This window comes from Sinocyclocheilus anshuiensis, unplaced genomic scaffold (assembly GCF_001515605.1).
Source record: "Sinocyclocheilus anshuiensis isolate Anshui unplaced genomic scaffold, SAMN03320099.WGS_v1.1 scaffold1049, whole genome shotgun sequence".
Lineage (NCBI taxonomy): Eukaryota > Metazoa > Chordata > Actinopteri > Cypriniformes > Cyprinidae > Sinocyclocheilus > Sinocyclocheilus anshuiensis.
The window spans coordinates 1,451,903-1,477,456 of record NW_015557197.1 but is presented as its reverse complement, the minus strand read 5'-3'; the positions used below and the strand labels follow the sequence as shown (position 1 = coordinate 1,477,456).

The window sequence follows — 25,554 nt, the reverse complement described above, 5'->3', positions numbered from 1 at the left end:
AATTTCAATCAATTTAATCAATTTTATTACTTTCTATTCATCAAAGAATCCACGGTTTCCACAAAAGCATTAAGCAGCACAACCCTTTTCATCGATAGTAATAAGAAATGTTTCCTGAGCACCAAATCAGCATATTAGATTGATTTCTTGTGACACTGAAGAATATAATATAATGGAGCAATTAAAATTGTAATGATATTTTATAATGATAATGATAATATATAATAATATTACTGTGTTTGCTGTGTTTTTGTTTACATAATCAGCCTTGGTGACCAGGCATAAGAGACTTTAAAACATTAAAGATCTTACCAACCCCACAAACTTTTGACATTAAATGTATTATTGAACACAGACATTACAGCCATAGAAGAGCATCAGATCTCCAGCTCAGTGTAAATCTGTGTTGGTCTGTAGCATATGATATTCATTATACACGCTAAAGTGAAGACACATCTACAGGACTCCTATAAGTCCATTGAATGTGTCACCAGGGTGAACACAGCCAGACCCGAAATGACGACTACAGGCTTCTTTAATGAACAATAAATAGGTATATTAAGCTTAATTGCCTTGGACTATTACAATAAGTGTTGATATTAAACTACTATACCTGCAAACCTGTTCCTAGGCTAGCGGTTAGCATCATTTACGGCTACTTCAGCGTGTTGCTGTTGCTCTGTATTTAAAAGCCTGGCACAGTAGATCACGCACCAGAAGTATCAGGAGACACTTTTGAAAAGTGCATTTCACAGCAATTACCCTGCTCATTTGAAAGGATTTATCTGAAGTCAACAAACCTCAACTGCTGTAGGCAGAGAGCTTCGTCTTCACACTTTTACCGCTGAGTATACCAGGAACACTGAGTTCAGACGCTACAGAAGTTGAGCAACGTGGCGAATGACAAATTTTATTGCGCTGCATAGATGAGTATATCCGATCGTAAGGGAGGCGGAAACAAATAAAATTTCAAACTGAAACTCGTGATGCGCTTCATCTGTGAATAAAGGAAAGGTGTATAATGAAAAGATGCTGGTGTTTGCTCAAATTTCCAAAGCTGGCTGTGTCCAGAGAGGCCAGCCGAGGTTATTTTATTGCTTTGGCTTATATTGCTTCTATTGATTTGTTTTTTGGGGTTTGGAAGGGTGGCTCTTAAATACAAAATGTAGCGTAACAGATAAAATTTATTTCCTTCGCAACTGGACAGATATCTTTTTTGGCTGCGTTGCAGCACACACATAATGCTAGGAGCTAAACTCAGCAAACTCATCTGGAAGTTTGCTCTGTCCATTTGAGAACAGGGAATACTTACCAAACTTTATTTTACCAAGGAAAATGCATTCAGACACTGCTAAATTTTTACTTTCTGTGAAGAAAATGTTGTGCTTGTCTGTGCAAAATCTGCTAGGGTGTCATGGGTGGTTGCTAAAGTTTGTTATGCAGTATCTAGGGAGTGCTTGGGAGTTGCTAGGATATTGATAAATGGTTGCTGAGGCGTTTTGGCTTATATTCTGACTCATGTGCCTCTTTGGCTCTGTTTACGCCTGGTATTAAAGGGGTCATGAACTGCCTTTTTTATTATTTTGTACTGTTCTCTGAGCTCCACTTATAATGTTATCAAGATTTTTACATAAAAAAATCATAATTTAGAAGTAATAGTCTATTTTCTGTCCTGTTTTTAACGCCCCTCATCAGAACGCTCCGTTTGATAAGGTGTTGGCAGATTGTAGACTTGGAAGTAAATGTCCACTAATATGATTGGCTAATAGATGTGTATGTTTGACAGTTTATGTCCATCACAGATGGACGCTGCTGTGATTTAGGTTAAAAACCCATAAATACAAATCAAACGATCTGTAATAACAGACAAAACAATAGTTACCACGTAATGAAAACAGTTACTCACACTTGTGTGGTGCAACATTATTGTCAGATCCAAATTATTCAGCACAGCATCGTCTTTTAGTTTCAATCTTTTTGAAATTGCCATAGTATCCTTTCAAATGTTAAAATTGCCACAGTCATTGCATTCTTTGCATGTGCTGCACTTTATTTGTACCATTTTGTTTTATTAGTTTATTTATTAGAATTTGAAAGATAATAACAATATTGATTGATAAGTGAGATCTGATTTTAGTCCTTGAAAACCAAAAAAGTAGTGCAAATCCTTGAAAGTCCTGGAATTTTATTTTGCAGTATCTGTACAAACCCTGTTTAAGTTACCAGTTCTTGGACCATTTTAATGTTTTTGTTGTTGTTAATTGAACTGAACTGTAGTTTTCTGTAGTAAACTGTCTTTGTATATTTCCTATTTTATATTCATTTCCTAGTATTTAATTTACCATTATTTCTTTTGAACAAAACAATTTCAGAAATTTCATGTTTTAGATTGTTGGTCACCTTGCACCCTAACCAGCAAAACTTGATATCAAAAGCATCCTAAATGTTACATGTGTTTGCACCATATTGTAGTGAGTAAACTTTCTTGGTATTGCTGTTTCAAATATCCCACCATAATCTGTAGTCTGAGCCTGTCAAGGGCTAATGGCAATGGCAGATATGTTACTAGTTAGCTTCAAGGAAAATCATTTTCTTTTTTTGTTTGCCAAATAACCCTGTTGTATGTATTGTGTCCCCGCAAAAAAAGTTCAGGCTCAGGATTTTTTTTTGCTTTTAACCCGTTTTTTTCATAATCTAGTTTTCCATAGAGCTCTGCAATATATACTGTATATCTATGCATGTGTAGAGTTAATGTCTAAATATGTGTCTCATTTAATCTCGACATGCTCTCTACATCGCTACGTGTTTAATCTTTTATATGCTTTAAGGGTGTTTGAAAACTGAAATGTTTTCTGATGATTTCTCCACTTTTTTATACAGTTGATCCTCTTTTATAACACTTTTATGTAATAATTAAGTCAGTCAGATATGTTTGATGTTGTAACATGAGCTAGTTCAGATACGTTTTCACCAACACGGTCAGAATACCATGGGATTTATTGCATTTCTTTATCTCCAGAAACTTTTCAGTTTTATGCATGCATGCGCAGTCCCAACAGATCTAGTTCATGTGATCGTAAGCATTTATTTTGTATGCCGACTCCTCAGGGATGATGTTTTGAGTGCAGAAAATCTCTGCCAGTAGCACTCAGTGGTGTTTATCCCACTAGTACTGAGACTCGATACACAGCGTCTCTGTGCTTGTCCTTGGTGTTTCAACACAAGGTGAGCTGTTAACCTGTCCCAGTAAATTCGCTCCTGTGTTCCCTTGCCTGCCACTTAGTCCTCACTCCAGAGCTCTGCGCCGTCTGTTTTTTCCCAGCTCCAGTCGGTGTCACTGCCGCCTCTAGCCCAGTACTTTCATTAAACAAGTAATTTATGGCAACTTGCAGAGGTGATGAGGGATGTAATCTGGACACCCCAGAGTTTGTATGCTGCCATTACAGATTATTACATCGACAGCACGTTCACAATTTGGGATTATGGGTGAGCAGATCACTCAAAGCGTGCCATCACCTTGATCAATGTCTGTAATAAAACCCCTGCGCCCTGAGTAATTAAACTTCTCTCGATGAAGTCATCAAATAAACTGTGTTCAGTAGAAATCTAATAAACCCATATTTCAAGCTCATGCATCAACATTAAACATGGACTCGTACAGGCTCGAGATGGAGGTGTGAATATGAATGGTGATGAATACTGTAGCAGAAGAATGAGGAATGAGCGGTGATGGACAGATATAATCAGAACACTAGGACTGTAGCACTATAAATGTCATGTAAAAGACAAAAGACTGGTAACAATGTTTAATTTCTTTCTGATCTGTGATGTCGTAGGCCATTTCATGCTTTTAAGAGCCCTCTAAAAAGGAAAAAGCCCGTCTAAAAGCTGTGTGCCTGCAGTTATTTTAGGTGTATGGGATTGAAAGGATTGAATTGGGATGAAAGGCAACATGTAGCCAAATTAATTGTAATTTTTGTGCAATTTAAAAAAAAAAATTTAAATTTAAAATGCAGAGATTATAAGTAAATGTTAAGTCATTATTATTTTTTGCAATTCCATTTGGTAATGCTGGTGGAGCATTACCAAAATAGCACGCTCTATAACGAAATTATGCAGCTTTAAGGACGGTAATATAAACTATTGTTTAAAAAATTTGGGGTCAGTAAAATTTTTTTAATTAATACTTTTTTAATTAATATTTTTATTAAGCAAGGATGAATAAAATTGATTACAATTGACAAAAAAATGTGCCTTTTTTATTATTTTGTACTGTTCTCTGAGCTCCACTTATAATGTTATCAAGATTTTTACATAAAAAAATCATAATTTAGAAGTAATAGTCTATTTTCTGTCCTGTTTTTAACGCCCCTCATCAGAACGCTCCGTTTGATAAGGTGTTGGCAGATTGTAGACTTGGAAGTAAATGTCCACTAATATGATTGGCTAATAGATGTGTATGTTTGACAGTTTATGTCCATCACAGATGGACGCTGCTGTGATTTAGGTTAAAAACCCATAAATACAAATCAAACGATCTGTAATAACAGACAAAACAATAGTTACCACGTAATGAAAACAGTTACTCACACTTGTGTGGTGCAACATTATTGTCAGATCCAAATTATTCAGCACAGCATCGTCTTTTAGTTTCAATCTTTTTGAAAATCCTTCGGCGAATTGTGCCTTGTTTGTAAATCTGCGGTGAAGTGAACAAAGGACCAAGTTCTTACTGACGCGGTCTGCCACTTCATTGAAAATAAAGTTCACCAAATAAAGTTTATCGTTTGGTTTCTGCATAGAACTGTTTGCCGCTCTTGTCATTTACCTACTTTGTGCACGAAATGGTGGGTGGGGCTAAACAACAGGCAGCGCTGTAGAAGCTGGCGTTGATATTTTGCGGAGACTGTGTTTAGCCACTCTATTTAGCCACACACGTCATAATGTAGCACATTCCACAAGCTGTCGTTTTGGCAGATTGGCTTCAATATAAGCTGTTTTTAGACTAATGAGAAAGTTTTGAATCCTGAAATTACAGAATGTATAGCATAATTTAAAAGATCAAGGGAATTTTGCTTTGTCAGTTCATGACCCCTTTAAGAAGCGTTTTGGTTGATCGGATCACAAGACACATTCCCATTTACACCTGGGTTTTTAATCCATTCTCTTTTGTACACTTTCGACCATTTTTGTCCTGATTTTGATAGGAGGAGTCTATGGGCGAGTGTATATGGGCTTTTTCTGATCCTTCTATCTAATATTGTGAAATAAACTTGCACAATTTACATAAGAAAGATGACAGGAAGAGCAGCAGCTTTCATTTCTGCTGTGATAGCCACAAAACTATGTTGAACACTGTCAGTTTGTTTTAGAATCATCTTTTTTTTTTTGCTTTCATACCAAACTTACAATTTCAGATGGCATAGTTTAAATCTTGTCTGGCTAACATGCTTCAACAACACATCCTGTAATGTTTTAGAATTAGGTCAGTAGGCAGAGAGGAGGCGGTCTTTTGTGGCTGTTTGAACGCATTCGCCCACATGGGTGTCCACACTACGAGAGCAATCCAATGGAATGCGTTTTCAACTATCTCTGTAAGTGGTCGAAAGTAGACACGCTCAAAACGTTTTACACCCCATTCACACCTGTTGTTAACGTCGTCTACTTGTGATCGGTTTGACCAAAACTCATCTTAAAGGGTTAGTTCACCCAAAAATGAAAATTAGACTGTGTTTTACTCACCCTCGAAGCATCCTAGGTGTATATGACTTTCTTCTTTCAGACGAATTCAGTCGGAGTTATATTAAAAATTGTCCTGGCTATTCCAAGCTCTATCATTGCAGTCAGAGGGTGTTGCAGTGGAACAGTCCACAAGTCGTCAAATAAAGCATGCGCATCCATAACAAAACGTGCCTCACATGGCTCCGGGGGGTGAATAAAGGCCTCCTGCAGTGAATGTATGCGTTTTTGTAAGAAAAATATCCATATTTCAAACGTAATAAACACTTTTCTCTCACTTCCGGTATCTGTCATATGCGGAAGCCGTTCCGGCGGATGACGCAGCACGAATGCGCAGCGCGCGCGCCTCTGAGATATGCTAGTCTCGTGAGTTTGTTATAATATTTCCTTACTTTAGCAAAGGAAAACCAGTCTCCTCTTGGTCTATATCGAAATCCTCCGACATTTTTCTTTGCAAATCCTCGGTTTGTACTTATAATTCGTGACCGGCATTTTGTTTTGTTCTCTCTCCGCGTTCGTCACTAATCACACAACGCCGACGTCTTACATCATCTGCCGGCACGGCTTCCGCGTATGACAGTTGGCGGAAGTGAGAGAAAAGGGTTTATTATGTTTGAAATATGGATATTTTTTTACTAAAACACATGGATTCACTACAGGAGGCCTTTATTCACCCCCCGGAGCCACGTGAGGCAAGTTTTATTATGGATGCGCATGCTTTGTTTGACGACTTGTGGACTGTTCAACTGCAACACCCGCTGACTGCAATGATAGAGCTTGGAATAGCCAGGACAGTTTTTAATATAACTCCGACTGGATTCGTCTGAAAGAAGAAAGTTATATACACCTAGGATGCCTCGAGAGTGAGTAAAACACAAGCTAATTTTCATTTTTGGGTGAACTAACCCTTTAATACCAGGTATTAAGTTGCGTTTTGGCCAAATTGATCACAAGTAGACGGCGGGGTTACTGGGTTACTAAATTATTATATATTGTGTTAAACACGTGTATGACCGAGATTGTGGTTTATAAAGTCTTAAATATGGATATTTTCCTTACACAAACGCATCGCTTCACTTCAGAAGGCTTTATTCTGATTTAAATTTTTTATCTTCGTTATTATTGTTGTTGTTGCTGTTATTGTTGTTGTTTGCATTATACTGTATACACTACTGTTCAAAACGTTTGGGGTCAGTAAGATTTTTTTTTTTTTGACAGAAATAAAATTAATTCAGCCATGACAATAGAGACAAACAATTTCTATTTCAAATAAATGCTTTTCTTTTGAAGTTCTCTATTCATCAAATAATCCTGTACAAATTATTTCTGAGGAAACATGGACAATGAAGACTGGCTGCTTTATTTTAGGAATAAATTAATTTTAAAATATATTAAAATGGAAAATTGTTATTTTAAATTAAATGTTTACGTTATTCAAAATTATAGATATTAATTTATTTTAAATGATTTCATAACGGTATTACAATTTTTAACATATTTGATCAACTGCTTGCAGTCTTGTTGAGCATAACAGACTTCTATCAAAAGCATTTTAAAAGTTTTACCTAAAACTTTAGAACGCTATATTGATGTTTTTATTCATCTGTTATTGCAAGCACTACTCCAAAACTCCAACTTACAAAACATGCTATTTGAATGGAATGGTAGGGAGCATAATTTCTGTGTTTCATATTTCAGCCAAACACCTGTTCTTGGTGAAGTGCCAGTAGCAACACATGGTTTATTCTCAGAGGAAATGTTTCAAAATGTGATATTTCTCTAGCGAGCTACCGCCTGAAGCCTCGTCCAGCTCGACTGTGAGGCTGAAATGAGTCTGATTTTTCCATCAGTCCGTCTCAGCAGCCGGGCTTGACCTTAAATCCCAACACCGCCGCCTGTAGAGCTGAAGCACGATAACAACACGCCATGTCAAGCACAAAAAGAACCGTCAAACAGACCCAGTTTACCTGCTGTGGAACGGAGGCTGCAAGTTGAGAAAAATATATTCCTTTTTTTATACGAAGGCTGGAATGAATGTAAATTGGGACATTTGTTGGCCTTTAGGGCTTGGCACCACTGTAATGTTTTCCATTCCATTGGCGATTTGGCCCAGATGTGGGCATATATGTGCCAATGCTAATTGTGCCCTTATTATAGCGCCTCAGGGTCAATGAGCGCACTGGACCACTGGACAAAGGATTTCAGGGACATGGCGAAATATCCAAAAATCTCTTGAGCAATTAAAACTGTTTAGAATGATAAACAAAGCTTTGGCAACACGCTTTCCCATTTCGGCACAGAACGGGGGCTCGTTTGTCACAGCGTGACGCGATTTCTTTTCAATATACAGTACAGTACAGTAAATATTTACAGACCCTTTGTGAGACCGTCATATTTTTTTCATATCCTTCGATAAGTAGTTTATTATGATCGCTGACTGATGTGAGCTAATGAAACTGCCTCCAGCAGCTGTTCCTCTTCCTGCTGTCACTTTCTATTTGTTTCCATTCAAACGCTAGTCAAGTCAAAGAAGACCGAGATGATAAAGCACTGCATTTGATTTCAGGGTTGTTTCCAGGAACGACAGTTTTAATTTCATCTAGTCAGAAATTTGATGTATCATAACCGGTATAATAGAAAGCCATTTTTTACATAGATAATTATTTGTCTTGCTCTATAAGCACATTTTGTAAACATTAGAGACCTGTTTTGATGAACGATAAGTGTATTTATAATTAGGTGAATGGAAAAACCATCTTAACCGTATACATTTATTTTTAGTTGCTCTTCAGAAACAGGTCCATGTTGAAATCTGCTTAGATTAGCATCTACCAAGTGATGTGCCAAGTGAAGAATTACTGTAGTTTAGTATGGAATTTTTATTTTATTTTATTTTATTTTATCCATATTAGCATCTATCAAGTGACAGATTAATTACCATAGGTAAAAGTTGACAATTGTATTTATTTTTGTTAGTTTTTATTTGTTTGTTTTTTATATTTTATTAGTTTAATTTTATTTATTTATTTATTTAGATTTCGCCGCTTGTTTATTTATTGTATCTAAGTATAATTATAATAATTATTAAAATTATTATTAATAATTATTATAATTATACCAACATTTATTTATTTATTCCTGTCCATGTTTTACATCATCTACCAAGTGACAGATTAATTACCATAGTTAAAAGTTGATAATTGTGTGTATTTGTTTGTTTTTATTAATTTATATTTTATTTATATATAATAATTTTTTATTTATTTATTAAGCTATCATAACTATACATGATTATTTGGTTAGTTGCAATTTTTATTTATTTATTTATTTTTTGGCATTTAGCAGTGTTGTCCCAGAATAACCTATTTGAACATACCTGTGAGCCATTTTTAAATGGAATTGCAGTGTTTAAAAGGTACAGTAAGAAATAAAAGACATAATATTAGGGCTTTTTGTCATTGGTAGAACCAATTGGAAACAAACCAAACAAATATGTCTCAGTTCAGTTCCACAAATATATGCCACTCCTATCCTTGTAGATGTGGGTCGCCCAAACTAATCTTATGGGAAAAATGTGACCACAGTTGCATAAATAATTAAAAAATGTTAATGATTTGTTTCAAAAGGATTAGTCCTGCCGTCGCGCATGTCAACATGCTAGCTATTGTGCAGCCTATTTGGAGGCACAGGGGGGCACTTATGTTTACAGTAGAGAACAGAAACAAACGACATCGGGCCCAGGGTAAAGATGATTAATTTCCTTTCCAACTCGCTGAAAATGAGCAATATCCCCCCCATAGACGAAAACAGTAATAAACATAAGTTAACAAGCTCTTGGCCCAGTGTTTGCTAATGAGCTGCTAATGAATGATCTGTGTATTTGGTGGTCAGAAGCCAGTCAGAGAAATAGTCAATGAACAACACTTAAAGTAAGAGTGCGCACATAAATGAACATTCTGTAAATATTTATTGTTTATATATTTATGAATGTTACGCTATTTTTGTTCATTATCCTATTTATGAATTTTTTTTTAAATCCACAGAATTTTTCTTTTTGGGTGAACTATACCTATAGTCACATATAAACAGAAGCACAATATGCAATTATAATGTTATATTATTTTGAACATAGTGATGTGTAATTAATTATGCTATTTTAAATTTAATGCAAAAATTGTAAAATATTTGCTTACGGTTTTTTTTTAAGTTTGTTTTTGTTTGTTTGCATAAGTAAGCCATTAACAAAAATTGAGGAAAAAAATGGCCAATGCATAACTTTAGTTCATCCTACTGCATGATTCCAATATTATCAATTTTGAAAGCAATGCAGTTTCTCTTTTGAAACTCAGTGGAGAAGGAAACATGCTGACAGAATGCATGGTCGTGAGCAGCATAGATTACGCACACAAAAGAGAAATGCAGGAAGTGCCTCGGTGCATTTATCATTTTGATAGAGTGTGTTAATCCAGCTCTGAGAGCCACACAGAAATAGCAACCATCCACATCATTACAAACGCTTCAGCCGTTGCAGGCGTACAATGAAGATAAGAAACATGGCCTGCACTTACTGTAGCTGACAAAGAGCTCACACATTCACCAGCTTTCCCCATTTACTACAGTACACTAGTTATTTATGTGAAACCAGTGTACACATGCAGTTTTTTTTCTGTCCTTTTACAATTGTTGTTTGTTATTATATGATGTGACCCAAATTTGAATGTTGGTTTAAGGATGTTTCTTCAGCTCTGGGCACTTCTGGTTCTCTCAGTGTGAACTCACACATTCTTACTAGTTAATTTGTTTGCTAACAATGACTAATAGTGGACAGTGGATTTTATATATATGCATCACAGGAGAAACATTTTTCTTCCTTTTTTTTACTATTTTTAAAGAACCAAGAAATGCCATTTTCTGTTTTCTAAATAACCGTTTTCTATTTCTATATATTTTAAAATGTAATTTATCCCTGTGATGATAAAGCAGCCATTACTCCAGTCTTCAATGTCACATGATCCTTCAGAAATCCTTTAGTGCTTGATTATGCTGATTTGGTGCTTAAAAGTTGTGCTGCTTAATATTTTTTTGTGGAAACCATAATACATTTTTCTGGATTCTTAGATCAACAGAACCCTTTGTAACATTACAAATGTCATTACTTTCACTTTTGATCAATTTAATGTGACCTTGCTGAATAAAAGTATTCATTTCTTGCAAAATACATCTTAATGACCCCAAACTTTTGAACAGTAGTGTATTTAAAAAATAAATAAATCCATAAATAAATAAATAATTGTTGGCCTCGATGGTTGGTTGAAGCCACAACTGAAGTTTTTTTAAATCTTCATACAATAAATATATTGAAATTTCTATTGAATATGTATTTGTTTCGATCAGGATAAATTAAAAAAGTTTTTTTTTTTTTTAGATTGAATATCTGGGCCTGTGACAATAAATCTAAGCAAATAAAGGCATTCGAAAAGTAGCAGAAATAAATGATCAAAACGTTTCCAAGTCAGTTTTGCTATGACCTTTAGATAACAGAATGAAAAATCAACTTCTGGGACATGAAAGCGCCTGAAGCTGAAGAAATATCTATATGTTTCTATTAGTTTGTTGCATTATGTTGATTGCTGTTGTGCTACTAGCTCTCTTTAAAACCACATGTGTTTGCTCTTCATGTGAAGGCCAAATTGCTGAAAATATTCCCGCACTAGTAAAAAAAGGTTAATAATTGGGCAAAATATGTCTTAAATAATGTCTTAAATGTGCTAATATTATGGTGTAGGCCTATTTATATAATTAGCCTCATTTAAGAATAATATAAATCTATGGGAGGTTCTCACACGTATATGTTTGACTGTAAGTGAGTATGTGTATAGTGGACTTGGTGAATAGTGATTTATTTTAATTATAAGGGCTGTGTAAGTGGTGTGTTGTATTCTTATGGCTCCTAGTCATGTGGCTTTGATGGCTCAGGAGCAATGCTAATGCTAATTTGATTCAAACAGACTGTACTTGGCAACACTTTTGCTCTAGTCTTTTGTGGTAGCGACCTCCCAGTGGTCTGGATGAAATATCTGTGATGGAAGTGTTAAAGATCGACTGCATCAAAAGCACAGCCACTGGATGTTTATCTAGTTTTCAAGCCAACAGCAAAACAGCATTGATTCAAACGTGCTTGGAAGGCTAATAAAAATCTCAACTCTGAACACGTCACTATAATCGAGCAAGACCATAAAGCAATGTTTGTTCTGGTCTCAGTCCTTGAAAGGATGTAAAAAATATCTGTGGAAGCCAGCCCACTCACTATCCACACATGTGCCTTGCCAGCAGTTATGTAAAATGAATTATGGTACAGAAATCGATATGTGATCCATCTAGAAGTTAAAGTGCTGGTTTGTGTAACACGGCTCCATCCCAGGCTGCCCACGTCAATGACTGAAACCTGGCCTGTGTAAATAACATTAGACGAGATCTGCTCGAGATTCATTCTCTCGTCGCTCAGCAGAAGAAAACAAGACAGCGACTCGCTTTTCAAATCTGAATAAATGTAATCTGATTTCACATTTAGGGCCTATAAAATTCAATAATTCTTTCCCCAAATGCTGTTTTATTTTTTTCCTTTTTAATTTTTATGGATTCCCTTTTTTATTTTATTCTTTCTGGATCCTTTTTTAATAGTTACATTTAAATTTTAGTAATCAAAAAACATGTCTAATTAATTGAAATAATGAAACGTATACAATTTAACAACAGTTAAATGTACTTTAACAAAAATATTGTTTTAGGGTCCTATAAAATCAGTATAATTTTTCTCTAAATTCCATTTCATTTTTATATTTCACAAATTAATTTTTTTAATATGAATTTTTTAATTTTTAATCAAAAAGCAATGTCTAGTCAATTAAATTTATAATACTTTAATTAATGAATTATTACTTTTTTTTTCACAATAATAGGGCCCTCATGAAATGTTTTATCTTTTTAGAAATTATTTTTTTCTGTTTTAATTTCTCTGTATTTATTAAAAATGGCAATCAAATGAAAATGTATTTCTTTTTTAGCAAACAACTGTTAAATTAAAATTTACGATATTCCTTAAAAATAAAAAAAAGTAAAAAATAAAAAGTTTTAATAATTTTATTATTATTATTAATAATCTAAAAGCATGTCTAATAAATTGAATTCATAAAAATTTAACAACTTAATATTTTATTACAATTTGTACAATAATATGGTCACATGCAATCTTTTTTTTTTTTTAATTCTTTGTTGTTTGCTTTAATGTTTCTGTATTTATAATTTAATACAACTTTATTACCAAAAACGGTGGTAATCAAATGAAGACATAAAACATTAACAATTCAATCTTTTAAAATGTAATCAAATGAAAATTTAACAATTCCTTTTATTTGTTGGCAAACAAAGTGCTGTACAACTGAGGTTTACTATTGCAATTAATGAGAAAAATAGTGTGATTATTCCTTTAAAAATAAAGTTTTAATAATTTTATTATTATTATTATTATTATTATTATTATTATTACTGTGAGAAGTACATTTTTAATATATTTCTGTCACAATTTCTTCAAGTTAAACCAAACCTGAATTAGCTGATTAAGTGTACAGCTCTACCTTTGATTTATTCATACAACATTTGCTAAATTCTGTGACATTCTACGCAATTATACCTTAAATTCCAATTTTATGACTGGATTCCATCCACATTTTCCACAGTGTGGAAATCACAGGGCCTACACATTCCAAATGTGCTGTTAAGAGCTCACTGGAGTGGAAGATTATTAGTAAATACAGCTTAAATTTCAATCTGTTACTTAATTAGTTACTTTAATTATCTATAGCATACTCTTAATACTTCAGGAAATGTCCCATGAAGAAGTGTGGCTGGGCAAACAGAGGGAGCGAAGACACAATAACTGGCATTGAGACAGTGGCACACGGGGCCCTTTCAGACCCGCCTGAATGCTGGATGGAAAACAATACGTTGTGCTTTGTGCCTGGGCACTTGGGGTTGTCAGAGTTTGTTAGTATGGCAGCCTTACAGGGTAACCTGCTAAAAAAAGACCCACACGTCTTCTTGTTGTGAGGACAAAGACTGTTTTGGCAGTCTATTGGAGTATGTAGTTGGCCCAACAAGTTGTTAGCAGAGATTTGTGATGAAATACTTTTTAACTTTATGAATTTTTACGTAAATATGTACCGGAGGTCATCATTTCCATCCTATCATTGCGGTTTATGCATTTCTTAGATTTTATACTGTGTAATTTGGTAAAGTTAATTGTATTATTTGTTATACCTCCCTTGAATAATTCCCACAAATAGCTTTTACGGTGCACAAATGTGTCTGGGTTCATAATCTTCAACTCAGCTGAATTTTAATAACTTTTTATTGATTCGTCTCTGGATGATTAAATCTAAATTTGAGGTTTTTCTCTAAACTTAGAAATGATGTCCTCAGAGAGCACATCAGAGAACTTGGTTTTTCTTAAAACAAATTGACTTTGTATGAAACATTAACGTTTTTCAGTCTATTTATATATGAAGTTATTTAACTTTTTTTTTAGACTTTCTTGTTGTATGAAACATAAAAATTAGTCAATTGTGTCCGAACCACTCACTGTACAATCTTTCAGTTATCAGCTCTAATAAATAAGCACTAGGCTAAACCATTCAGACTGTGCTGAACACAACAGCATCCCACCCATGTGACCAGTCCGCCAACATCCACACCTCGTCCCTGAAAGACTGTCACTGCCAGCATCTGTGACAGCTGCTCATGAAGCTCCAAGCAGCTGGATTACTATTCAACAGTCAGGAGTGTGAGTGGGCAAAGTGTGAGATTCATTATCTGGGGTCTCATGTCAGAGGGATGTCAAAAGAATTGTATTTTTAGGTGATGTTTTCTCACCAGTATTATCTGTCTGTCTATCTATATGTCTGTCTGTCTTTTGCTGTTGCAGATATGCTTTCTGGATATAAAATGTAAAAAAAAGTTGTAGTTGTAGCTGAAATCAATGTGGTGATTGCATACCAAAATGTAAAAAATCTGTTTATGTTCAATACTGCCAAAACTATCAACTCAAATGGTTTATAAATATGTCAGACCAGTTGAGGAAAAATGTATCTTAGGGAAAAATAGGCAAAACTTTATTATTCTTGTATTTTTTTGTAAATGCCAATTCCATTCAAGTTCACACTCGTGAACTGAAAGGAAGCCAGTTCTCCTAATCTGGATTTACCCCAATCCTGCTATCGTCTACTGTTGGAACACACAGCCTCACAGAATATTAATGAAGCACAGATCTTACTGATGATGTCTATTAGAGTCATAAATTAATAGAGCAGATTTAATGTATGCAAGCAAATGACTGTGCTTCTGATCATGAAATTAAGCTAATTGCGTACGAGGGGTCATAAAAGGGGCTCTTGAGTGACTCGAGCCAGCAAGAGCTCTACAGACTAAACCTAGAGAGGCTGTTAATAGGGAGGTTCATTTCCATAATTTGTAATAACTGTGAACATTATCACAATGCAGCATGTGCAAGCACAGTCTGCCATGAGCACAAGCCTTCTGCGTCGCTAAAGAAGGGGATACGATTTCCTACAACTGTCTTATTCTCTGTGATATATGTTTGTGTAATCTTGTGATTGATGCGTTAATTTATTTTGTGCATAGGACCTTATAAACCACTATAGAATGGATTAAATATCAAATATTGTATTTACATTTAGATACATAATTCCTAGTAGGGCTTTCGATCAGTAAAGTTATTTAATATTTATTCATCCATATTAATGCCTTAACTTTGACAGCCTTAATAACTCATATACAGTATATATTTTATGCATATCATATTTATTTTTTCACTCCCTCGGTTTGTCCTTTAGTGCATATTTAAAAATGCATTGTCTTTGTTAATTTAGCAATTCATCAGTTTTACTTATGAGATAAAATATAACTATGCTTTATAGGACAGCCAGTCTTTCTAGAAGACTGAAGCCAATCAGAGCAGAGATTCCAAGAAATAATGAATCCTTCAATCAAATTGGTGGCTTAAAGAGCCGAAATCTGTGTTTGCGAGAGCGGCAGAGGTCAACAGAAATTATGAGCAGAATCAAGAGGAGAGTCATATTCATACCTTCTATTATAATCGCATAAACTACGACTACAGAAATTCAGCTTATGATATGTTCACTAAAACCTGAGGAGCGACTGCAGTCACAAAGTAAATGCAAGTCATAAAGATGTTCAATCACAGTCAAGATATGACTTTACCGAAATATGTTAATTCCTACTGAACTTTACGTAATTGTTGACTAAGTAGGCCATAAAAATAAATGATTTCATCCAAAACTTAAATTAACTTTCATTGTATGTAAAAAAAAAAAAAAACAGTTCCTGAAACCTGTCTTTCTGTTCCACAGAAGAAAGTCAGTCCTATGGGTTTACAGGTTTGGAATGACATGAGGGTGAGTAAATTATTTAAGTTTTATTTTCATTTTTTAATACAAAAACAACAGAACTCAATTGAACAGTCATTTGGTCACCTATGCATCCATACTTAAGTTACATTAATAGAAATTTATATGTCAGATCATGCAGTGGTCAAAACCAGTCGTAAACCCAATCCATTTTCCCCAGTACTGCAAATATTTATCCATCCATAGATTTAACAAAAGTCATTTTCTCCATCTTTGATCACTGGTCACAATATCCATCCAATTGGTCTTGGTTGCAGTATCTTCAATGATTTAATATTTAAAATTTAACATGAGCTGTTATGTTACCCAAATAAATTGTAGAAAACAAAGCAGTCAATTCAGCACCATCTTGACGTTTCAATTTTGGAATGACATCCTGCTTTGGGAAATAAGGTATTGCTTTATTGTAAAATAACAAAATAAGTCATGATGATCTTGGTTTGTAGTGTTATCAGGAAACCCAGCCAAGGTCAACTTTGAAAACTTATTCCAAAAGCTTTACCGGGTATCTTTAAACACTCTAAAAATTCATCCAAGTAGTGGCTTTAAGCATGCATCTGCAGTGCAAATCCACAGGCAGAGAATCTCTAGTTCTCAAAGGTTATCGCTCAAAACCTTGAGCCCGTTACAACACAGCTGTAGGTTTTGGCTGACAGTGAGTCTGTAATTCAAAAATACATTCAGCTAGACTCTCTTCCACAAAATAACTAGTTGTTGTGCAGTGGTAGTAGAGTCTGTAAATATAAAGGGAAAGATAAAGGTCTGACTCGGGTTTGTTCTGCCATTTGGGTGAAATTATTGTATCTTGTGTCATATGCTCTGATTCTGTCATTTCCTTTCTAATCGCATGTCCCACTTGTTTTTCCTTGTAGCTCTCTAATGAAATACTGTGATAAGTACTTTAAGGTTCCTGTAACGCAATTGGATTAAATCGTAGATTAAAAGTCAACACACCTCTGATTGCTCTAGCAGGTTTAAAATGGATTCTCTATATTTTCAAATCAAATTATTCTGTGTTCCAGATGACAGATTAAAATGAACGTTTGATAAAGTGAGACTACAGAGGATGCATTCATTTTCAAAAATGCTGGAAGTTAAACAAAATACATTAAATTGAAGGTTAGTTAATACACCTCTTCAAGCCTTCTGATCAATGTTTTGAGCTTGTGTCCCCCAGAAATTAATTCTGTTATTTGCTCAACTTCATCAAGTCATTCCACCATAAATGAAAAAATATATAAAAATAGACCAAATAGTCCAATAGAAGTGGTCATGTTAACTTTTGAACTACTGCAGCCAGACTTGGGAACTAAATCAGTGAACGAAACATTCTTTTGAATTGAATTCTTTTTGAAAGATCAGACCACAAATTTGAGTGTTACTCATTGACTCGATTCAATTCATATGGACTACTTTTGAGGTGCTTTTTTTTTTTTTTTTGGAGTTGGCCATGGTCATTATGAAATGTCCTTCAAAATAACAAGCATTTTGTTCAACAGAAGAAATAAAGTCATACAGGTTTGGAACAAAAGAAGGGTGAGTAAATGAGGCCAAATGTTGCATTTTTAGGTGAAATGTCCCTTTTAAGTAGTTATTCTTGTGCAATGTTACTTTGCAAGGAAGTAGAAAACCAGAAATTGTGTAAATTCACTGGGGAATGTTTTGGCACACAAGATAATCAGGATTAAATTAAAAAATAAATGGAAAAAATACAAACTAAATTCAAGCCAATTTTTGGTTAATAAGGTAGTTAGAAATGACAGGAGTGTGTGTCAGAAACAGACCTTGTGACTTAAAAACAGAAAAATGAAAGCTGGGGGACAAGGGATAATAAGGCCAATGGGAAATTAACATTGATGAATCTGGTTGTTTCTCTGTGTTATGTCAGAAACAATAAGAAGCGCACAGATAAAAAAACAAAACAACAACAATCAGAACCAGCAATAAATGCAAAAATAAAGTTGGAAGACATTGTAAAAAAAGATCAAATCTCTTTAATGACCAACTCTTTAGTCATTCCTGACAACTGAGGTGTTTCCCAATATTAAAAAATTACGAGCTTTGTTCTTTTCAGCTAAAATGAAGCATTCTTTGGACCCTCTCATAATTTTGCCTTCTTTGATATTCATTTCACAGATCACTTCAAGTAATGGCATTCTGGGATGGATTTTTTGGCTGTCCTCTACCCTGACTCATCACATTTCATTCGGCCACTTAAATTCGGCTGCGCTTTCCTTCCAGTTCTTCCGGCTCAACCAATCACAGTGCAGTTCAGAGGATTTGAAACGGTCCAGTAGGCCTAATATTTCGCCCGTACGGTGTGTGCAGCACGGCCTTTTGACATGAAACAGAACAGAAATTGACAGAGGGAAGCAAGCCAAAATTCAGCCTAAGATTCTGCAGTAATATTTAATTTTAGTGATGGAATCCGATCCCATTAATGTGGATCTTTTGTGACCTTAGGCTCTATGTGTGTGTTCATAAAGTGAAGTAGAAGCTGTTTCAATGACAAGGCTTTTAATGTGAATAGAGAGAGCAGAGTTATGGAGAGTGGTATTGTTGGCTCTGATGTGAAGAGTCTGCTCATGCATTAATGGCAGATGCGTGACTCACGGTCCTATTGGCTGATTAACAAGCGCCGACGCTGAGATCTCCACCGCCCTCCCTAAAGAGCAAAGGTTGCCTTATTCTGTCGGCGCTAGTGCAAAGTACGACTGAAGAACCATTACTGAACATTAGCTTTTCCCTGAACAGAATGACAGCTAAAATAGACGTGTGAGAATCCTCGGGAAGTTAAGGTCAAGTGTGTTCTCACTGTTTCGCTGTATATGCCTATAATGTGGAGAGTTTTGAGTGGTCAAATTGATAGTCTTTTCTCATCCACCTCAACAGAGTCAATGGATTAAAGAAAACTCCTCCGGACAGTTTGAGAATATATATCATTTAACAGTTTGGGCTGAAATCCTTTATTCTCTCTCATCTTTATAAAGCCCAGTAGACCGGCTTCATGTAGCCAAAGAGTATCCAGCCAGATAAAAGCCTCCAATTACATAATTATGTGGAGTCTGGCTAAATTAACTGAGGTTGCACAGTCACAGAATAAATGAGCAGCAGGGAGATGCGACTGTAATTTTACCCAAAGTGCTTGTTTTGCTTTAGTCCACGGGCTTAATTGACTATTTATTTGAGTATTAGCTGTATTAGTTAAACATGTACTGTAATATAATGTAATATGCTTATGATTTGTATGTTTTTTTTATTTTTCCCAGAATATATGACTACTTTTTAATGGCTGTCAAAGAAGAAACAGGCATTTTGCTCACATAATTGACCCCTAGTATTAATGTTAATAATATTTCTAATATTTTAACATGTATAAAATATCTAATAATGTAGTGTAAACCAACACTGCTTCACTATTTTTTATTTTTTTATTTGTACTATTAAGGAATACTAATTAAAAAATAATAATAATAATGGAGGTCCAAACCTGCGGAAAAACTGAAATGAAATTATAGGACAGTAAATAAAGGATTATCAGGTTTTATAGAAATATATGTATCTATAATTTTTAATTAAATGTAGTCCTGATATAATTTTCGTTTACTCTTTCCATTTTATTTATTACTTTCTGCATTTATTTTTAATCATTTTATTTTTTTTTAAGGATATGTTTCTTCCCCATCTATGGGCATAACCCCACAAAAATAGCTAATTTAATTTTTTTAATTTGATTTAATTTAATTGTATTTAATTTAAATTTTTTATTTAATTTTTTTTATTTGATTTAATTTAATTTAATTTTATTTAATTTTATTTAATTTAATTTAATTTTATTTTATTTTATTTTATTTATTTATTTTTTTATTATTATTATTATTTTTTATTTTTTTTTACAACATGGGCAACATCCAAACATCCCTGTATGATAACTATGTGTTTTTCTGTGAAATCGAGATTCATGTCAAAACCCAAAGGCCAAGCTTCCACTTGTATTGTATCTATCAGGATTCTGTTCTATGTGCATTACAGCGCAAGCAAGCGGAACGGGCTGCAGAAAGGACAGCTAAAAGAATGACAAATAAAAGCTAATGAAAGTAGCAGGTGCCATTATGGTTCAATTCAACAGATGGCGGCGGAGGAACCGTTTACCTACAGTAGTGCGCTGAAATATGGGTCAGAAATCTGAAATGTATAGATTTGATTGCAGACAGCAGGAGGGCGCAATATTTTCTGAGCTTTAATTATCGAGGAGAGAGCTGAAACGCAGCCAGCTGTTCTCATGGAAGGACCCAATGATTGTACCTCCCTCAGAGAACAAACACACAGGGGAGGAGAAAGAGGAGCTGTCAGCTGGGAATTCATTAATGTTCGGCCTATGGCATGACTTTTATCCACTAGAGTAAAAATCAGGGACAGTGTGACAATTGGAATAAACCCTCAGTCAGCTACCAAAAATATCCACCACATTTATTCACTTGCAGGTGTGAATTCACTGAATTTTCACGGAATTTCAGTGCAAATCTCATCTACCTGTAATCAAAGCAGCCACAAAATGCTTTAGAAATAGCATGAAGGAATGAAATGCTATCTAGTGCAAACTCTCTATGCAAATTAGTCTCATTATAGAACTCACAGATGTAATGTGATTTTATGTACTGTGTTCACAAAAGCAAGTAATGAAACTTATTTTGGAATCGTAAAGCTTAAATGTTATTGAAGTTGATTGTTAAGAGTATGGAAGCTGTTCAATCAAAGTCACAGTCTTCTATTTTTTGTTTTACAGTCTCGGATTGGCAGGCTTTTAACTTATTCCGACCATAAAACCCACTGGGATATGAAAAGGCTGCCTGACTGACAGGTAAATTGTATTTATTTATTTTTTAATGTATGACATTAATTATTAGGTAAATCTTTAATGGAAGAAACCGCTGGGCAACATAAAGGAAACTTATTCATTAATGACACATCAGTCAAAAAGGCTGGACATACAACAAAAACATACAGACATAAATAAATAGTAAAAAATCTTGCAAACCTCAGACCTTGGCAAATCCAGTACACCTTTATTTAATTAAACCCAGTTTTTTCCAAAGAAATTGCAGTGATTTCAGTCAGCACTTGACATTTCTATGTTTGCAATATGCATTAGACAGTTCTTGAGCGGTTTTGTGTGCATGCTGTCTAAGGTTGAGAGGCTTAAGATTGGGACACAAGGCAATCGGTTGATGCCACGTACCCCGTCTATTATATTCCCACAGGAAATGAGCAAATAGGCATCAAACGGAGGAGTTGTTAGCTCATACTGTAAACAAGCCTGCTTCAAGCTAAAGGTCCTTATTAAATGGACAGAGACATCTGGCATTGCAAAATGTTGTGTGCACTGTGTGTTAAATGAGCCTTCTTTTATTAAATTGGCTCAGATGTAGTGTGGCATTGCAGAGATGTACCGTAGGCACTCACTAGTTATGTGTGTAGTTGATTCCTCCTGAGGGAATGGATTCTTTTGAACAGTCAAACTAATTTGCAAAAGGTTTGTGAATTGAGTAAGAACAAAATATTTGTTTCATTTGAGCCATTGTTAGGGGTGTGAATCAATTCAATTGACAGGATTCAGATTTAAAAGCAGATTTTGCATGTACAGAACAGTTTGATTCAATTACAAATGATTCCATTCAGATTTTTTAAAAGCATTTATAGGATTCTTAAATATTTTTCATGGATATAGCCGAGGTAGCTCGCATGCCGTTAAATCATAAACAAATAAACAAACTTAAATATTTTTAAGCAAAAAAGAAGACACCACAGTGTATTTATTGTACCCAAAAGAAATTTGATTGTAATTAATTTATAAATTGTTTATTGTCAACCAAATGGTTCATAGTTTGAAAGTCGTTTACCGTAATAATTACGATTCTGAAATGTTTTTGAAAGAAGTCTTTTATGCTCACCAAGCGTACATTTATTTGATCAAATATACAGTAAAACAGTAATATTGAACAAATAATATTGTGAAATATCATTACAGTTGGTGGTTAATTAGTTATTGGCACTCAATGATTAAAAATGGTTCTTATTATCAATGATGCTTTTTGCCGCTTAATATTAATGTATGTAAACTGTGATACATTTTTTCAGGATTCTTTGATAAATAGAAAATTCAAACAATTATTTAAAATATAAATATTTTGTAATATTATACGTCATCACTGTCACTTTTGATTAATGTAATGTTTCTTGAGCACTAAATTAGCATATTAGAATGATTTCTGAAGGATCATGTGACACTGAAGAATGATGCTGAAAATTCAGCTTTGTCATCACAGGAATAAATTACATTTTAAAAATAGTTTTTTTATTTTTTTTTATTTTGACCAGTAGTGTACAGTATGTCAAGATCAATAGATATAAATCATCAGGATTTTTAATAAAAATGAGTATATGGTTACACTCCTGTGGTTCAGATATCTTCACATTATTTAGAAACATCTTGGTTCGAATTCTTCCAGCCACACATGAAGACTTTCACATCTTCAGACTTGCTGAGACTGTACCTGCTTGGCGCTTTGATTCGATTGGCTGGGTTCAGCCAGGGTTCAGAGAGAGCGTGGCTTTGTTCTGGTCGGCTGTTTGCAGATCTGTGGGGCCTGAAGCCCAGGTGAGAAGCAGTGTGGAACTGCTCATAAATCATTCCATGTGGGTGGAGGAAGTTTTTAATGAAAGCAGGAGGACATGGGGCTCTGACACAGTGCTTGGTTAGCCAACCATTTCCCCAAATCGCCCTTCATCATGCCGTGGATTTAGACCTCTCTAATGCAGTCTAACCTGAGATCAGATCACATCACCCAGGAGAGTGAGAGGACTGTTGGAGATGAACGTGTCAAGCATGCTTATTATCACACAGGGCACAGGAAGTCACTGTCATGACTGCAGAACATGAAGAAGAGGCAAGCACACATTACTTTCTATAAATACGGTAGAATTTAAGATGTCGCCATATCACTAACCTCTTGAGGTGAAATTAAATATTTTATGGTCTGCATTATTTTATTTTATTTTACTTTTTACAGCCTAAACGCCCATTTGTGTGATTTTTTTTTTTGTAAACAATAATTGTTTTTCAACAAATTGTCAGTAAAAGGTCATGTTTTATTTTATTTTGAATTGAATTGAATTTGATTTATTTTATTTCACTATTTTTTTTCTAAACAACCTAATATAAGCCATAAGAGTCAATTTTTCGATCATCTGAAAGCTGAATAAACAAGATTTCCATTGATGTATGGTTTGTTAGGGTAGGACAATATTTGACCGAGATACAACTATTTGAAAATCTGGAATCTGAGGGTGCAAAAAAATCTAAATACTGAGAAAATCGCCTTTAAAGTTGTCCAAATGAAGTTCTTAGCAATGCATATTACTAATCAAAAATTAAGTTTTAATATATTTACAGTAGGAAATTTACAAAATATCTTCATGGAACATGATCTTTACTTAATATCCTAATGATTTTTGGCATAAAAGAAAAATCAATTATTTTGACCCATACAATGTATTTTTGGCTATTGCTAGAAATATACCCCAGTGACTTAAGACTGGTTTTGTGGTCCAGGGTCACAAATGTCTACTTTTTTGTTTCGACAGCAGGAGCTTGAAACGACGTGTGGGTGAGTAAATAATGACAGAATGACAGGTGGGTGGTTATGCTGAATGCAGATGAATCAGTGTCAAAAATACAGCCTAACATAAAGCAATGAAATAGATTCTTGAATTGAAAAGCACACAGAGATAGAAAGCATGATTAGGGGCTTCCTTTGACTAAGCACATGCCTGCAGTAAAGATGGATTACAGCTGTCTGATGTGCAGTCCCTCTCTTGAAGGCCAGTCTGACAGGTTTCACATTGCAGAACCTTCCAGAATGCATTATATCAACATGCCGGCTGAACTGCCGCTAGCTCTCTTTTGAGCCAAGGTTTATGCGACAAAATAACTTCTACAGTATTCTCTCTCTGTTTTGAGGTGTCGGCATCTGCCACGGCTTGCTGAAGTGCCTTTCTACCACTGCACTGAAGGTGTGAAGGAACGCTATCCTCCAGGGAGACCTTCTGACAGTAAGAAGCTGCGCTCAATTATATTGCACAGTAATATGCGTCGGATCCCCCAGAGAGAGTCAGAGCATGCAAACACCGGCTGCTAAAATGACCTTTAACTTTTTATTGCTGTGTTAATATAAAGTAAGAATCAGCAAAAAACTACCCAGTGAGATTGTTTGCAAGACTTCAGAAATTTTAGATGACTAATATGTAGCTCAAAAGAAACTCAAAGAAATGGTTAAAGAAACACACACCTCATAGCATCTCAAAAGATTATGGAAAACTAATCTTGACTATGGATTTTATTTTATTTTAAATCAAATTATTAGGGTCGTTCTATAGGGTACATTTGCCTGTTGACGATGATTATATTTTTTTTCTAACAATTTTCTTCAGAAATATCATCCATTAAGAGAATACATACTATAACCTCACTTATTTTTGCGCACCCTGTTTTTCAGTTTGCTTGAAATTGCCCTTAAAGGGGTCATATGATGCTGCTAAAAAGAACATTATTTTGTGTATTTGGTGTAATGAAATGTGTTTATGTGGTCTAAGGTTCAAAAAGCACATTATTTTCCACATACTGTACATTATTGTTTCTCCTCTATGCCCTGCCTTTTTGAAACGCGTCGATTTTTACAAAGCTCATCAGTCTGAAAAAGCGAGGTGTGCTCTGATTGGCCAGCTATCCAGTGCGTTGTGATTGGCAGAATACCTGTAATGTGGTGTTTTAGGTTGTGTTTCATGTTCATGTTTTCCATGTCTTTTATTTTGTAATTGTTTCATGCTGTCAGTGTCTTGTTTCCCTTGCCCTCATGTATCTCTGCCTTGTGTATGTGTCATGTTCTGATTGGTAGTCTTAGTCATGTGTCTTGTTCCCCATTGGTTTGTTCATGTCATGTGACCCTCCTTGTCTGCTATAAGTAGCCATCATGTTCCCATTGTCTCTGGTCATGTATTGATGTTGTAACTCTGCTGTTGCTGAGTCCTGTTCATGCCAAGTCAAGTCTGTTTTAATCAAGTCTGTTCATGCCTCGTCAAGTCTGTTTTAGTCAAGTCTGTTCATGTCAAGTCAAGTCACGGATTATTGTTTGGATGTTTGGATCACACTGTAAATAAACTGCACTTGGGTTCTCACTTCAACTCGCCTTCAGTGGACTGATCGTTACAATACCTCAAGCGTGTGACGGAAATGTTACACCCCTCACCATACTGT

The 25,554-nt window shown here is 34.8% G+C and overlaps 1 long non-coding RNA gene across 1 annotated transcript in view; it reads left to right on the top strand.

Annotated features, from left to right (window-relative positions):
- Positions 1–25,554, top strand: part of LOC107678827 (uncharacterized) — a 52,714-nt gene that overhangs the window by 22,001 nt on the left and 5,159 nt on the right. The window contains exon 2 of the long non-coding RNA XR_001632974.1: positions 21,028–21,102. This is a non-coding gene — a long non-coding RNA (uncharacterized LOC107678827). The remainder of the gene's footprint in view (positions 1–21,027; positions 21,103–25,554) is intronic.